A 16,068-nucleotide genomic window follows, 5' to 3' on the forward strand; every position below is an offset into this window, starting at 1 on the left:
ACAGAAAAAGAAACCTGATCATTTGCTCTCCAACCTAAGGGAAATGTTCAAGTGATTCATTGACTCAGTGTTTGTTTGTTTGTTTTAACACGGGTTCCTACCCTGATACACATTTCATAGACTGAGTTCAGTGCTAGTTTTCTTGTATATAAATGTACTACCAGAGGAGCAGTTTCCTTTTCCTACTGGATATTCCTTTTTCAGAACAAAACATCTGACTGGCTCCTGCTCTGAGCCTAGCAATAATACCACCCCATCTCCAAGTTTTATTTATATTTTTAAGCCACTTATTTGTCCTGGTATAAGAGGCCATCTGGTCCAGCGGAAGGAGCACTAGACAAAGAGTCCAATAATTCTGGGTTCTGATAGTGCCTCTCAGGTGTAAAGTCTATGTATCTTCCCAAGCCTGGTTTGTTTTCCGATCTGTAAATTGGGAGAGTTGTCTAATCTGCTTCTAGAATTCAATCAATCAAATAGGCATTTTATTTTCCTGAAAATAATTGCTGAAAAGTACAATGGCATGGAGATTTTAGCATTATGTCTGTCGCAATTCCCTTCATAAAGGGCAAAAATGTTCAAGAAAATACTTCCAGTTTGCTAAACAAAACAAAACTTCTGCCTGAAATGCCAAAATATAGCTCTTACTCTGTACCCCTGGTTAGAGAAAAAGTACTATTAGGACACTTAAGGCTCAGGATATCAGTGACAAACAGGAAACATTTTATTATCAAAGGGAAGAATTTTTATCTCATTTGAAGGTAACATTAATAGTAACTAACATTACACACTAGGCACTATTCCAAGCACTTTGTGTTAAGACCTATAATCCCCAAAACAATATTTTGTGGCAAGTACTGTTATTTCAATATAAAGAAAACTAAAGCACAGAGAAGTTAAATAAGTTGATCAGAGCCACACAGCTGGCAGGGCTGGGGGAGGTGAGGTCTGAACCCAGGCAGTCTAGCACCCAAGTCCAGACTTCTAATCACCTGTTACCCTACTATTCCCCATTAAATTGTACAACCCCCATGGGAGATAACTGAAATCACCTCTCCACTCACAGGCAGCATAATACAGGGATTAGGGCAGGACTTGGAACCAGAATACTTATATTCAAATTCTAGTTCTATACCTTCCTAGCTGAGTGACCTTTTCCTTATCAGTCAAATGCATATGACAGTACAAGTATCCACTTTAATTTATTAAAAAATAAATTAATACACACAAAGTCCTTGAAAGGGTACCTAACTCTTACTAAGTATTCCATACAGGTTAATTATTCTTGTTTTTATTAATAAGAGAAGTGGTTTGCCAAACATGACAAAGTCAGAAAGTACCTGAATTCAACCCTGGCCTTCCTCCAATTTCAATGCCATCCTCTCTCCATAGCAGAATTCTATGCTCTCTGTTGCTAAAAGTTACCCTTCTCCTAAAATTCTGCTATGTGATAAAGCATCCAATGAGACATTTTTCCCTATAAAATTGCTCAAAGACTCACAATGTAGATAATATTGTCCCTGTTTTGCAAATGATGAAACTGAGGTTCTGAGAGTGATTTATTCTCAATCACTTAACTGGTGAACATTCTCTGTAACAGCCCTAAATAACATTTAAAGTTCCTGACAGCAGCCTTCAATTTATGCAATTTTTAAAAGTGCCATCTAAAGACATAAACTGTGATTTTTCTCACTTTGTTAGCTTTATTAGTTTGAGAGAAGGATTAAATCCTAGCAAAAACAAAATGTTTGACTTGAGTGAATTATTGAAATGAAATGCTGCCTCAATTAGATTCTTCATTTGCCTGCAGGGTGGCTTCAGGCATCCAAAATCCACCAACTGCAATTTGTAAGATGGGTACTATCAGGTACCACACCAAACACCCACCCATTTCAGAAAAAACTACTTTGGAGGGCAAAGGGGAGTGAAGCAGCATATTCCTCTTTGGCTTTGGGAGGAGAAAATGAACAATAAGTGATAGCATCTCTTCCTGGCAGTCTCACACAATGGTATGTCTTGCTGTGTTGAAACATACTGTGAAACAGCTTGAGAGATGAGCTTCATCAACAATAAGTAATTTTTATTCAGATTTTATTGTTCAGTACAATGAACATGATTAAATGTTTCAGATATGCCTATTCAGAACGTAAGCAAACCACCAAAAAAAAAAAAAAAAAAAAAAACCCTACTAAAAAAACCATCTTCTAAATCTGCTTTAGGAAGAGCTTTAATTGCCAACTTGGCGTGTAAAACTGAATTCCCACTTGATAAGAGCAGTGTTCCCCAGAAGGTAGGAACATGTTTGCACTTCCCACCTTGCCCTCTTCTCTCATCCCTTCGGATCCTCTCAGCGTTCCCAAATAGTTACAATGTTAGTCTTTCAAATCACGGCTTTTTGAACTTCCTAAACCTTTAAGAGGGTCTCTGTGTATGAAAAAGAACAATGGCGCTTCAAAAGCCATGTCTGCGAGTTCTTCAATACTCCATTTGAATGCTGGGGTTTCAATCAAGGGCATCAGCAGACAATTTCTGATTGCTTAGAAGTTGACTTTTATACAGCTTTGATTGGGTCGCCCTTCTCAATAGAAAATCAAGAAATTCCTTGATCCCTTTTAGATTCCAGAACTGTCACCATGCCTTGTCCGGATAGGAAGTGAAAGAGATTGGGGGGGGGGGGGATCCAATGTCAGCCAACCTCTCCCCCACTACCCCCATCTATCTTTATGCCTGTGCAATTCAGGGTTCCATCTGGAATCACTCATCGTTGTTGAGAGAATAAAAACAATGGGTGCTAATTCAGAGGGTGGGGATGGTTTATAATGCTATGGATTTCCCAAAGACCTATAATTGCCGCATAAGTGTACAAACGTTAACAGGATAATTAGAGGGTTCTGAACGTAAGCTACCTTTAATTTATATGATTATTTAAAAAACATGTTAAGTGTTAGGAACTTTCAGAGGAACCCCGACAAGGCCGTTATTCAAAACCATAAACATTGTGAAAGTGTATCGAAAGGGCCAGGAGGAGAGGAGAGGAGAGGAGGGAGGCAGGGTCAGGGGACAGAGGATCCTCGCTCGGGGTCCCAGCAACTCAATGAGAGCTGCATTGTAGCTTCCATCTCTGAGGACCCACCCGTCCGCCCCACTCCGGGGCAGCAAAAGGCGCACTCGCCACGGGTTTTCCACTGACCCCTCTTTCTAAAGGAGCTAAGCCCAGGCATGAGCCGGCATCCAGATACCCCCGCAGGCACGGACCCACGCGGCACGCACCCCACCCTCCCGACACACAACGCAGCGCACAGACGCTGGCGCCCGGGCGCTCCCTGCTCCACCCGCCAGCCGCTGCCTCCGAGCTTCCAGGGAGAGCCAGACCACTGTTTCGGAGCGCCCCGGGCCTCCCCACCCCCACCCCATTCCTTTAGACTCTTTCTGTCCAGGCGGAAGTGCCCAGGCAGACCCCCAACAATGAAGACTTGTGTGATGCAGTTGGGGGTGGAGGGGAGTTTACAGGGAGTGAAACAGACGCAGTCCAGCGAGTCTGGGAGGGAGCTAAGCAAAAGCTCAGGGGCATCAGCAGAGAGAGTCAGTGTTCCCTAGTGCAACCCCACCCCCCACCCCCACCTCCACCTCCACGCCCGCCCCCACCCCCATCCACCGGCCCGGGCCACAAGAATCACCAAAAAAAAAGGCGCTTTAAAAAGTGCACAGAACAGACGAGCCCTCCCGCCAGGGGTCACAATAATACTTCGCCGGGCGAACGAAGGCAGCGGAAGGAGAGTCCAGGCTGCAGCAACCGCCGCCGTTCTGAAATTTACTTTGCAACTCATCCAGTGGCCCCTTTCCGACGCCGCGACACAACCGGGACCCCATCTCTAATTCCCTGACTCCAGATTTTCTCCTTTCAGGACTTCTTTATGAGCCAAACCACGGGGATTTTAAAGTTGGGGGGGGGGGGCACTTAACTCTGCATCCAAGCAGTGTCTCTTCTGGGTCAGAGAGATGCAGGAAGGGGCGGGCTGGGGAGGCGACCTGTCGGGGTGGCAGGGCGACTGGGGGGTGGAACGGAGGTGGGGGCGCGACAGAGACCCGCGGAAGGGCGAGGGTCGGAGGAGACCCGGGGTGTAATTCTGATGGTGTCTGCGAAAGGACAGGGGTTGCTGAGATAGTGAGATAGATGTGGCTTTCCCCCAAGTCGGGGCAGAACCGCCGCGCTGCCGCGGTGTAGGGAAGTGAAAACGAGCCGGGCTAGGGAACGACGCGAGCGAGGCAGCGAGAAGGGCTCGGAGTAGCGGGTAGTTTTTAGAGTGGGAGAAGGAAGGGACATGGATGAGCAGAGCTGAAAGCCCAGGAGGAAGGGGTGTGCAAGGGTCCTGGAGAGAGACGAGTGTTTTGGGTGAGCAGGTCTGGAGAGAGGACCGCGCGTGGTGAGAAGAGATCGGAGGTTACGGGGGAGCACGAGGCAGGCGCAGAGGTCGCCCCCTGCCCTCGGTAAGTGGGCACCCCGCGTCCCCGCGGCACCCCTAGCCGAACTCCTGAGAGAGGCGCCCCTGGAGCCTTCCTCCACGCCTGGGGGCCCCGGGTGTCCGGGCGCCGTGTCCCCAACGGGCATCTGCCAGCGCTGAACTGTCCCCACCGCGCCTCACCTCGGCTCGCCACAAGCATCCTCCTCAGCTGCCGCAGCCGCCCGGGAAGCGGCTCCCCATGCCCGGTGGGCGGCGGCACTCAGGCACGCTCTCCAGCCCGGGGAAGCCCCGGCGAGCGTGGAGCCGGGTCCATCCTCCACGAGAGCCGCGGGCCACGCGTCAGAGCAGGGGGGAGGAGACCGCCCCGCGTGCAGACCCGCCTCCTCCCGCAGCCCCCGCCCCATCCACCCCCACACCCGCCGGGGACCGTGACGCCGCTCACCTGCTGGCTCCCGGGCCGCAGCCTCCTGGCCTCCAGCTGCGCGCCCCTACCCCGGGCCTCTCGGCTCCGGCTCCCGCTCCCGGTCCAGCTTTCTGCGCTGCCGAGCGCGCCGAGAGCTTAGCCAAGTCGCGGTGGCGAGGAGGAAGAGCAACAGCGAGCCAGCGAGCGAGCGGGGGCGCCGCGGATCGCAGTCGCTACTCTGGAGTCCTTGCGCTGACTGCCCATCCCGGCGCCACGGAGAGGAAGAGCCCAGCAGAGAGCGCGGGGTCCCCGCCCCGGCTGTGCTGGCGGGGAGGGGGTAAGGGAGAGAAGGGGGAAAAGCGACCAGACTCGGGTTTCACAAAGTGTCCGGGGTTTTTTGTTTGTTTTGTTTTGTTTTTGTCACCATCAGCCCAGCCTGCCCTTTCTCATTTTTCCCTAGAGCCTACCTACTCTTTTGTCCAAGCCTCCCAGCAAACGCACACCCAACTCTCAGGAGTGCCAGAGAGCGAAAACTGAAACGGAGGTCCTGCGAGGGCGTCTTGCCCCCACGCCCCTTAGCAGGAGGGGGCGCTAGCTCCCAGCAGCCAGACCTGGTTTGGCAACTCTGGTTCTCACTGAGGTTTATCAGGCTAAATTGGACCAGGGTTGGGGAAGGACTGGAGTCTGTCAGGTTCTCAGCAGTCCTTAGAGACTCTTGCCCCTTGGGATACGCAGTTAAACCGCAGCTCTTCCCCTTCCTCTCCGTCTCCCCACTACCTTTTCTTAGAATGCCTGGGAGAGAACTAGCCTCAGATTAGAACAGGAGCAGATGGCCCCAGCTCCTTACTTCTGGTCCTAGTTTACAAAGATCCAGTAAATGGCAGAAAGCATGGTGTAGGTCTAGACATTTTTCTACCCTGAGACTATTCGACTCCAGTAAATGCCTGTTGTGGTATACTGGCCTCCAGAGGCCAAAATGCCAGGTGTGAGAGGAAAAAAATCAAATCAAGAGCTGCCGCAGTGAAGCAGGGAGCGGAAAAAAGAGACAGGCAACTGTTCTTTAAAAGTTTATTTTTATCCTTTTTAGGGGCCACACTCGTGTCCTCCAGCTGTGTAATAATACAGCTAATGTGGTGGAGTTGAGTTTTGTTTTTTTTTCCCCTCATAGCTTCTGTCACTCACCCATGAAAATTTAATGAAGCATTTAGGGTTATTACCTCCTGAGTCAATGGGCTAAAAATATTTAGCCTAATGCACTCCTTGTGGAGCCAATAGGTCCATGGCTGGTACATATAAAGTCATGGAGAGATCCTCCCTTTTCCACAGAATTCACGACCCATTAAACTTATTCCGTAATAACAGCTTCTGTACAAATGGAGACACCAGCAAACGGAGGCTGTCATGCACCTCCTGAAAAGATAGCAATTTACACAGAAACAAGAAAAATGTGTGAGGTCATTGGCAGGATGCAATCTTGGGAGGAGAGTTGATCAGAGGAAACTCCCAACAAGGTGGGAGGGAGGTACCCTTGCCCCCCTTGATAGAACTTTTATTTACTTCTGGGTGTGACCAGTGAATCTAAAGGTGGGGACCAGAAAACTAGCTCAAGTCTCTCCATAGTTTTAGACAGTGGTAAAGTTTGCAAAAAAACAATTAAGATTTGTTTAGTGGGAAGTTCAGGCTCACCAGGAAACTCTATTATAAAAATTAATAAATAATTTCTGTTATCTATAAAGACAGACCTCAGGAATCTGAACTCAGTACAGAGAAAATGGGACATTGACAAATCAAGAAGACTTGGTTGGCATAAGAGGCAATAGAAAACTATTATGAACTTAATGTGGCTGAGGTAAATGTCAAACCTTAGGTAATCAAACATAGGTCTAACTCTATTGATTCTACCAAAAAGCATTCTTAAGTTTCTCACTGCTCTAGGGGACAGCCAGGGAACATCAAAACCACTTACATACATTTTAAGTCTCTGCATATGAGAGTTGTTGCTTTTACCACCCCTCTTCCACCTTGTTGTGTTTTTTAATTGACATTATGATTACAGAATTGAAGCGAGTGTGAGACACTGAGTTGGCATAGTAATAGAAATGGAAGAGGCTCATGTAAAACACTCTATCTCTATTCAGCGTTGGACAGGGTCCACCATGAAACTGAGCAAATTCCCATTAAATCCAACAGGGGCAATAAGCTGCAGCTGTTTCCAAATCCAAGCTGAAAAAGAGCATAATATGTAGATTCTAACTGCATACAGCTACCCAAGGACCTAACAGTCTACTGGTTTAAGTCAAACCAAATTTTAAAGTGTTATTTTGACTTATTATACTAAATATGTCAAGAAACAGCTCATCTAAAATTTAGGGTGTTGTTTCTTTTCTCATTTAAATAACAATGTCGTTTGTATTAAGTATGGCATAAGGAAAAAATCAATATGCATTCCTTTATCATCTCCTCTAAGGAATAACAAAGTAATAAGAACAGCAAAGGTATATAAGGTATGTCCAGAAAAAGTCCAGCCATTCTTAATTAAATGAGAAGGTTTCACACCATGTCGATGTAACCCGGCAGGCCAAGAAGAGTGGACTGAAATGCGTATGCATGCACAATGACAAGTTCACTGTACTAGTTAGTGGGGGTGGTAGACGCCCATTGAGTGTGAATGTGTAAGTACTGTGGAGCAGTTGCATTCAAAATGATTGAGGGAGTAGAGCAATGAATCTGCATCAAGTTTTGTGTTAAGCTTGAACATCGTCCGTGGAAACTATTCAGATGATTCAGAAGGCCCTAGCTATGGGCAACTGGTGATTGGCAGCTTCATCACGACAATGCACCCTCTCATGCATTATGTCTCCTGCAGTTTTTTGGTGAAACATCAAATCACCCAGGTGACTCAGTCCCCTACAGCCCAGATTTGGTGCCCTGTGACTTCTGGCTTTTTCAAAAAAACTAAAATTACTTTTGAAAGGAACAAGATTTCAGATAGTTGATGAGGTTCAGGAAAATACAACAGGGCACCCAATGGCGATTGTGAGAACTGTGCAAGGTCCCAAGGCACCTACTTTGAAGGGGACCATGGCGTTATTGTCCTATGTACAATGTTTCTTATATATTCTTCAATAAATGTCTCTTTTTCATATTACATGGCTGGATGCCTCTGGACAGACCTCATATGTATTGTTTATTATGTTCCAGGCACTTTTTGGATATTTCCGTACCTTAACTCATTTAACCTTCACAATAGCCCACTGTATTGCTGGATAAAGTGTGGACTAGAACCTGAAGGGCCTGAGTCATTTTTGACAAGTTGCTTACTTCTCTGAACTTCAAAATTCTCAATTCCTCAATGGCAATAACTGCTTCATAAGACACCTGCTTTATGAGATTGCTGTGAGCCTTAAATGAGATAATGCATTGGGCATGGTGGGAACAGGATAAGTCACATATAAAACATCTCTTTCCAGAATAACACCAGACCATTTCTTTCTAAATTAACATTTACAGAGTCCATTCTATATCTCAGGCACTCTGCTAGGCATTGGGAATAATGATGACAAATCTGAAACAGATCTTGCCTTTGAGAAGCTCAGTCAATTGAATAAAAAACATGAACATGAGTAGCATGCAGATGAGCAAAAAGGAGTTTTATTGAACGTCACATAATTCATCCCTGTGCACATGATTCTCAAGACACTCAGAGGGCAACCTATTTAAGTGCTGTTTGAGACTGACCCATGATTGAATGCAAAACCACATGTCAGAAATCATAAATTCAACTAGTAATAACTCCTCCTCCAAAGACAGGAATGCAAAATAGCCCATTCTGTGCATTCTATGTTATTTAAAATTCTGTTTCTTTCTATAACTGTTTGAAATGTACCTCTCATTGGATGGAGCATAATAAAATGAGTTTATGCTGTAAGATCTGAGGGTTTCAAACACAAATTACTATATAGCTTCCATTTATTAAATAGTTTACAATGCTTTCATATGCTAGGGGTATGCTAACATTTTTATACACATAAGGCTCTCAAATTAATAAAAATTTTAATAATGTTCAGTAGGAACATTTCTGCCAAGTTTATTAGAGACATCATGTGTTCAAAGTAAACTAACAATAGAAAGAACAAATATCAAAGGTTAATACCAAAGGTACATAAACCTGTCGCATAGTCCCTTTAATTCAAGTTCATATTCAAACTCAGATTATAGTGACTTATTCAAAAAATGTTTACTTATTGCTTACTCTATACCAGACACAATGTCAGGCATTTGCAGAAGTAAAAAAGAAAAATAAAAAATAACTTAAGTTCTCTATGCAGTTTTGAGAAGGTGGAACATCATGAAGCTTTGGAGGGGCGGGGAAAGGGCCATGCGTGATCCAGTGCAACATGGCACGTGTTTTCCTGGACTGTTGTGTGGGGGCTGGTGAAGTCATACCCCAGGTCCTGGGGGAATGGTTGGCGGGTGGGGGGTGGGGAACTTCTGGGCATGTTTTTGGCTTCTGGCCTTTTGGGGAGCAGGGGTGGGGGGTTCTGGGTCCCATGGGGCCCTGGGCTGGGGTGCTCGCTGTCCTCCCCAGGTTGGAATATTGTAGATGGAGACCTGTTTTCCTCAGCACTGGTTGTTGGGTTTTGTACCGGGCACCGCGTTGGGGGCCCCCTTTTTGCTCTGTAACAACAGTGCCAGGTAGATATGATGAAAAAGCTGCAACAAAAATAACAACACAACCTCACTTTTAGTACCACAGTGTGGTGTTTAAAGAAGTTTTCAAGAGAGTAGAAGGGCATAATCAAGGCATCAGGTTATGATTAATTGTTTCATGGAGCAGTAAACTTGAAATAATCCTCTAGGAAAGAAACTGATTCTGTTGCACTAGTTGTTACTCTTACTGTTACAGAGAGAACCTGGCTACAGGTTCCATTAGTCCCATCTGGGGTCGCCAAAACTGTTCAAGAGCGAAAGGGGGTTATTTCACGTGGCGCCTTAGTGTGGGGCCTGGCAACTGGTGTTGAGGAAGGCAGGTCTTTGTTTGCAGTATTCTTCAGCTTGGAGCCCTGTTCTCCCACAAGACCCAATGCTTCCCTTGCTCCCCAGAGGGTTATAGGCCAGGGACATACCCGGGGGTTCCCCAACCCTTGTCTGTCGGCTGTCTCCTTCGGGATCTAGGGTGCGGTGTCATCGGCCTCCATGTGGCAGTCCAGGAAAACATGTGCTTTGCCCTTTCGAGGCCAAGTGGTGTTCTCCCTTTCAGGGCCACATGGAGTGCCCCTTTTCCTCTCCGGGATGCATGGAGTTCTCTCTTTCCTTTCTGCAAACCGTGTGGATCTCTTCTCCTCCTCTAAAATAGTTGCTGCCTATTTTTTAAATCCATGACTATGTCTTGTGATGCAGTGGGTGTGGTAACCAGTTCTGACCATTTAGAGAACCTTGTGCAGGCTCTGTATGCTCTTTCTTCACCATTCCATCGTCAAAATCCCTCCCATCTTCTTGGGGCCTTGGAAGAACCAAAGCAATTTGCATAGCTAAGAAACTAGCTACTAGCCATAGTCATTCAAAGGCATCTTGAAAGCTGTTCCCTTTTCCCCATCCCCCAACCCGCAGGCTCTGGGGATTTTTGGAGACCCCCACTCTGTAACATTACAGTTGGGAGGTGGGGGGAGAACATAATAAAAAAACACGAGTTTGACCTCACCTTGTCCTAGAATTTGGCACCTCTAATTAAAAATCGAATGTACTTGATATCTTACAGAATAAAGCCCTTTTATAACAAATAAACTTTTGATGGAGAAACCACACTGTTTATGCACCAAAAAGCAACTTTAAGGCTTATCTTGAGTTAATGCCGTGGTAAATAGAAGCTGAAGCTTCTTGTCCTTCTTTTTCCTTTACCAAGGAATCAAAGCGGATCTCTTTCAGCATTCTGCTTTCACAAATATTCTACTGTAAATTTAATGCAGTTTGGAAGGACAAAATCTTGTACAGTGACATTTTGGAACAGAAATGAAAATTCTAGTTCTACTTATTGTGTTGTAACTAGATTTTAATAATCTGTACAGAGAAGCCTTACTGTGAAGGAAGCCAAATTTCATACTGAAAAGTTTCAAGGAGTTGTCAACAGTTCATTTAAGGAAACATTAAGGAAACATCTTACTCTTTAAATTTAATTTAGACCCTGTCTATAAAAGTTGGAAAGCCAGAGTATTTAGGTTTTAGTTAAGGAAGATTTTTGGAAACCTGGGTTTTTCTCCATAACTTAATGTACATAAAACTATGACTATATTAAAGGTGGGTTTGTTTGGTAGAAATTTCAAACTGGGTAATTCTGAAAAATACTACCATGACAAGTTAATAGAATTTCAAAAATCACTCAAAATCATTCTAAAAGTGCAGACTCCAATGTTTTAACCACTGATAATCTTATTGTGGTAATTAAATGCCTAAAATGGGCACTTTACAGCTGCACTTCTTGCCACAATAAACACTTGAAAAACATCAAAAACATCAAAAATAAAAAATAAAATAACTTAAACACCTCATGACCATGTGAAGGAAAACCACCATCACATTGCATTGTGACAAATGCTATGGTTGTGCTAAGTACAGGATGCTAGAGGCACATCAAGTAGGGATGTTTAATCCAGGGTAGGATGCTTAGAAGAGTTCATAAAGGAAGGGATATCACTTAGAAAGATAACAAGTAACCAGATGAAGAAGGAAAGGCAAAGAAAAGAGAATGCGTGAAGACATGGAAGAGATTCCTCTCTGGGGGTGGCTATAGTTGACTGTAGAAAACAATGAATAAATTTTAAAAGTTGTGGTTTGCCATGTTTAGGACTCTGGAATTTAATGTAAAATTAAAGAGGCCTACATAAAATAAAAACAGGAAAAAATACTTTGCAAACCTTGCAGTGACCACATTTCAGATAGTTTTCTTGTATGCCCTAGACACAAGTATTAGGTTGGCCAAAAGTCTGTTACATTTTTCTGTAAAATAAAAGACACGTTTTTCATTTTCACCAATAACTTTATTAATTTGGGTAGTCTGAGTATGTTGACTATCTCTTGCTATTGACTTCTAATGGATAGAGGCCAGGGGTGTGGCTAAACATCTCCCAAGGCATAAGACAGACCTACAGCAAAAAATTATTTGGCCAAAATGTCAATAGTACCAAGAAACTTCGCAAACCACTTTTGACACATTCAGTCACAGCATCTTCTCCATACACTGCACGAATCCTTTTTTTGCAATTCAGTTGCATTTTTACCTTTCTTGAAACAATAAAGCATTATATGCTGAAAATGCTGCACATTTTCTTCCATCTTAAATATTAAAATGGCTGCACAAAAATTCACCAATTTTAATTTTTTTTTTAATGCACACTGATATGACGGCTGTCACAATAGAATCTAACAAACTTGTTTTGAATGAAGTTAAAAACAACTGAGCACTACTAGAGTCATCATACAGAAAAAACGTTATGGACTCTTTGACCAACCTAATAAAATATCCATTTGATATTTTTCTTCTGAGGTCAAAAAAGCAATAAAATTTTTTCTATTGGCTTCATCAAAATAGAAGATCTGTTCTTTCATGATACTGCCTTGCTTGATTCCAGGAAAAGGTTGTGTGACAGTATTACTGAACTTAACTCGGGTTTTTAGTCACTATAAATAGCACTCCTTTTATTTTTCCAAGAAAAGGGTGGAGGAGAATAGTAACAATGCAATTGCATTTATGCCACCAATCTACTCTTTTTAGATAAATGCACAGTAGAAACAAAGTAGAGAGCTAAAGCGATTGTCAAAGGGCTCTCAAGCCCCAATACAAACTTCTAATTTTTTTCTCTCATAAAGTGGAGTTTAAGGTGATATTAGTACTTGAAAATAGGAGTAGACTAAAAGCTGTGAGAAAATGACAGTTTCTAATGCCTAAGGTGTATCAGGACAGAGAGAAGAAGAAGCATGGGACCTAACTGCAGGGTATTTTGTGGCTACTATGTTAAAGGTATGACAGACAGTTGTTATTTGCCTCTACGGTGCCATTCCTTCTCCTTCTGTACACAATGCCCAGCTTTCTTTGGGGAGCCAGCCCCCCACCAAATAATATTTTTTTCTATTTAGTTCTGGTAGAGCTGACTCTATCCCCCATCTCCAGGGTTGCAAACGTGCAGCATATTTCTTGGCCACAATTCAGGGTGGTCAAATGGGTAACCTGTGTGCTTCTGAGAAAACAACTAGGAAAAGCGTTTTCTCTTTCTTTACCACTAAACTGGAAACTGGAAAGATATTAAACCTCTATCTGCAGGAGCCCACTTCATTAAAAAAAAAAAAAAAAAAAGGCCTTCAGAGCATGAAGCTAACAGAAAAGAAAGAGAAAACCTAAGAGGTTGAAAAAACAGACATTTAGAGGATGTTGTTGAAGGGCTTTAGTTTAGCCATGTCTGAAGCTGACTACCATTCCCCTGACTGATTTTTCAGTGACATCAGTCAAAATATTCCCTCTATTACTGTAGCCAGTTCAAGTTTTTTGCCCAACTTTTGACCAAAATAATTCTGTGTAATATTCCAAGTATTGCATAAGAAACTTCCTATATGTTATCCAGATTAATACTTAAAGAACCCAAAAGGTATTTGTATATATTTATGCTTGGCCTTCTTCTAAGAAGAACATGACCTTACATTTTACAGGTTAGAAATAAACTCAGGAGGTTAAATACTTTACTAAGAGTTACATAGCTGGTCCAACAGAAAGTTGGAAAAAATTAAAATGTCATTTACAATAGTGTAACATAAAACAGGAATGAATTGAATAAAAAGTTGTACAAAGTTTATGCACCAAAACTTGCAAAATAGTAATGAAAACAATTAAAGAAGACACAAGTAAATGGAGAGGCATACCATGTTCATGGTTTGGAAAACTGAATACTGAAAAGATGTCAGTTCTCCCCAAATTGAACTATACATTTAACACAATCCTAATAAAAATTTCAGCTTGTTTTCTGAATAAATTGCTAACCTAACTCTAAAATTTATATAGGAAGGCAATGGGACTTAGAATAGCCAAAACATTCCTGAGAGAGAGGAGCAAAATTAGAGAGCTTATCCTGCTTGATTTCAACACTTACTATAAAGCTACAATAATTAAGGCAGAATGATATTAGTATTAGCATTAAGGATAGAGAAATTGATCAGGATAGAGCATCCAGAAACAGACCAACACATGTTGAGTTGTTATTTGTTTGCTTCTTTGTTTATTTGTTTTTACAAAGATCCCAATGCCCTTTATACAGGAAATAAATGTATACTAAAATAACTGTATAAATATATGGAAAAAAGTTTAACCTCAACCCCTACCCCATATCAAATATGGAGCAAAATATAATTGCTAAAATGCTAAAAGTTCTAGAGGAAAACCTTGAGAGTATCTTCATAATTTGGAGATATGAACAGATTTTCTTAGAGGAGACACACAAAAAAATTGAACATAAAAGTATGATAAATTGGACTTTATTAAAATTTAAAATACGTGCTGATCAAAAGACATTACAAAAATTAATGGTATACCACAAACCTGGAGAAAATGTTCACAATACATATACTTAACAAATGACTTAAATCCAGAAAATATAAAGAACTCTTACTAATTAGAAATAAGAAGATAAACAACCTAATTAAAATGGATGGAACACCTGAAAAGACATTTTACAAAAGAAGATATATGAATGGCCAGGAGACACATGAAAAGGTGCTCAGCATTTAAGGAATATGCAAATAAAACAATAAGGAGATATGACTTCACAGAGACTAAAATGGCTAAAATTTGAAAGACTGACAACATTAAATACTGGTGAAAATTTAGAGCTCTCATAAACTATTGATGAAAGTGTAAAATTATATCACCATTTAGGAAAACTGCCTGGCACTGTCTTATCAAGTTAAGTAGGCATCTATCCTATGAGCAATTACAGGTATTCCACACATAGGTATTTACCAAAGAAAAATAAAGCATGCATGCACACACACTAAAAACTTTATAGAAATTTTATTCATAACAGGTCACACTGGAAACAAATGTCTTTCCACAGTAGAATGGATAAACAGATTGTAGAACATCATACAGTGGAATACTAATAAGCAAGAAACAAAACACATTACTGATATATGCACCAAAATGGATGAATGTTAAAAAGATATTGAGTAAAAGAAGCCAGACAGATCAAACTACTCTCAAGATCTATGCATTTTAAAATGCCTTTTTAAATTTAATCTTTATTGTATTTTTTCTATTACCATTTAGTCCCCCTACACCCTTCTCCCAGCAATCACCACACTCTTGTCCATGTCCATGAGTCCTTTTTCCTTTTTGCTCAATCCCTCCATCCCCTAACCTCCTCCCGCCACTAGCTGTCTTCTATCTTAATTTTTAAAAATTTAAAAAGCGGGCACAGAGAAGGTGGAGCATATTAGACTCTTAATATAAAAAGAGTACTCTATGCCATGCATGGCACTGCCAAAGCAATCAATGTGTAAAAAAAAAGGTATCCTTTAAAATACATTAAAGAAAAAATCATTAGACCAATAATGCAGGAGGATTCCCTTTTCTTCACATTCTCTCCAACACCTGTTGTTTGTTGATTTATTGATGATAACCACTCTGGCAGGGGTGAGGTGATATACAGCACAGGGGTTTCTCAGAAAAATTAAAAATAGAACTACCTTATGACCCAGAAACTCCACTTCTGGGTATTTATCTGAAGAAACTAAAAATACTGATTTGAAAAGCTATATGCACCTCTATGTTCACTGAAGCATTATTTGCAATAGTCAAAATATGGAACTAACCCAAGTGCCTATAAATAAATGATTGTGTAAAGAAATTGTGGTATTTATATACAATGGAATATTACATGGCCATAAAAACGGAACAAAGGCTTACCATTGCAACATCATGAATGGACCTAGCGGGTATTATGCTAAGTGAAATAAGTCAGGCAGAGTAAGAGAAATACCATATTATTTCACTTACATGTGGAATCTAAAGAACACAATAAACAAACAAAACAGAAATAGACTCATAGACACAGAGAACAAACTGATAGTTGCCTGATGGGAGGGGTGTTGGGGGATGGGTGAAAAGGGTGAAGGGATTAAGAAGTACAAACTGGCAGTTACAAAATACTCTAATTATTTATCGTG

This window comes from Furipterus horrens, unplaced genomic scaffold (assembly GCF_987537825.1).
Source record: "Furipterus horrens unplaced genomic scaffold, mFurHor1.1.pri manual_scaffold_3, whole genome shotgun sequence".
Classification (NCBI taxonomy): domain Eukaryota; kingdom Metazoa; phylum Chordata; class Mammalia; order Chiroptera; family Furipteridae; genus Furipterus; species Furipterus horrens.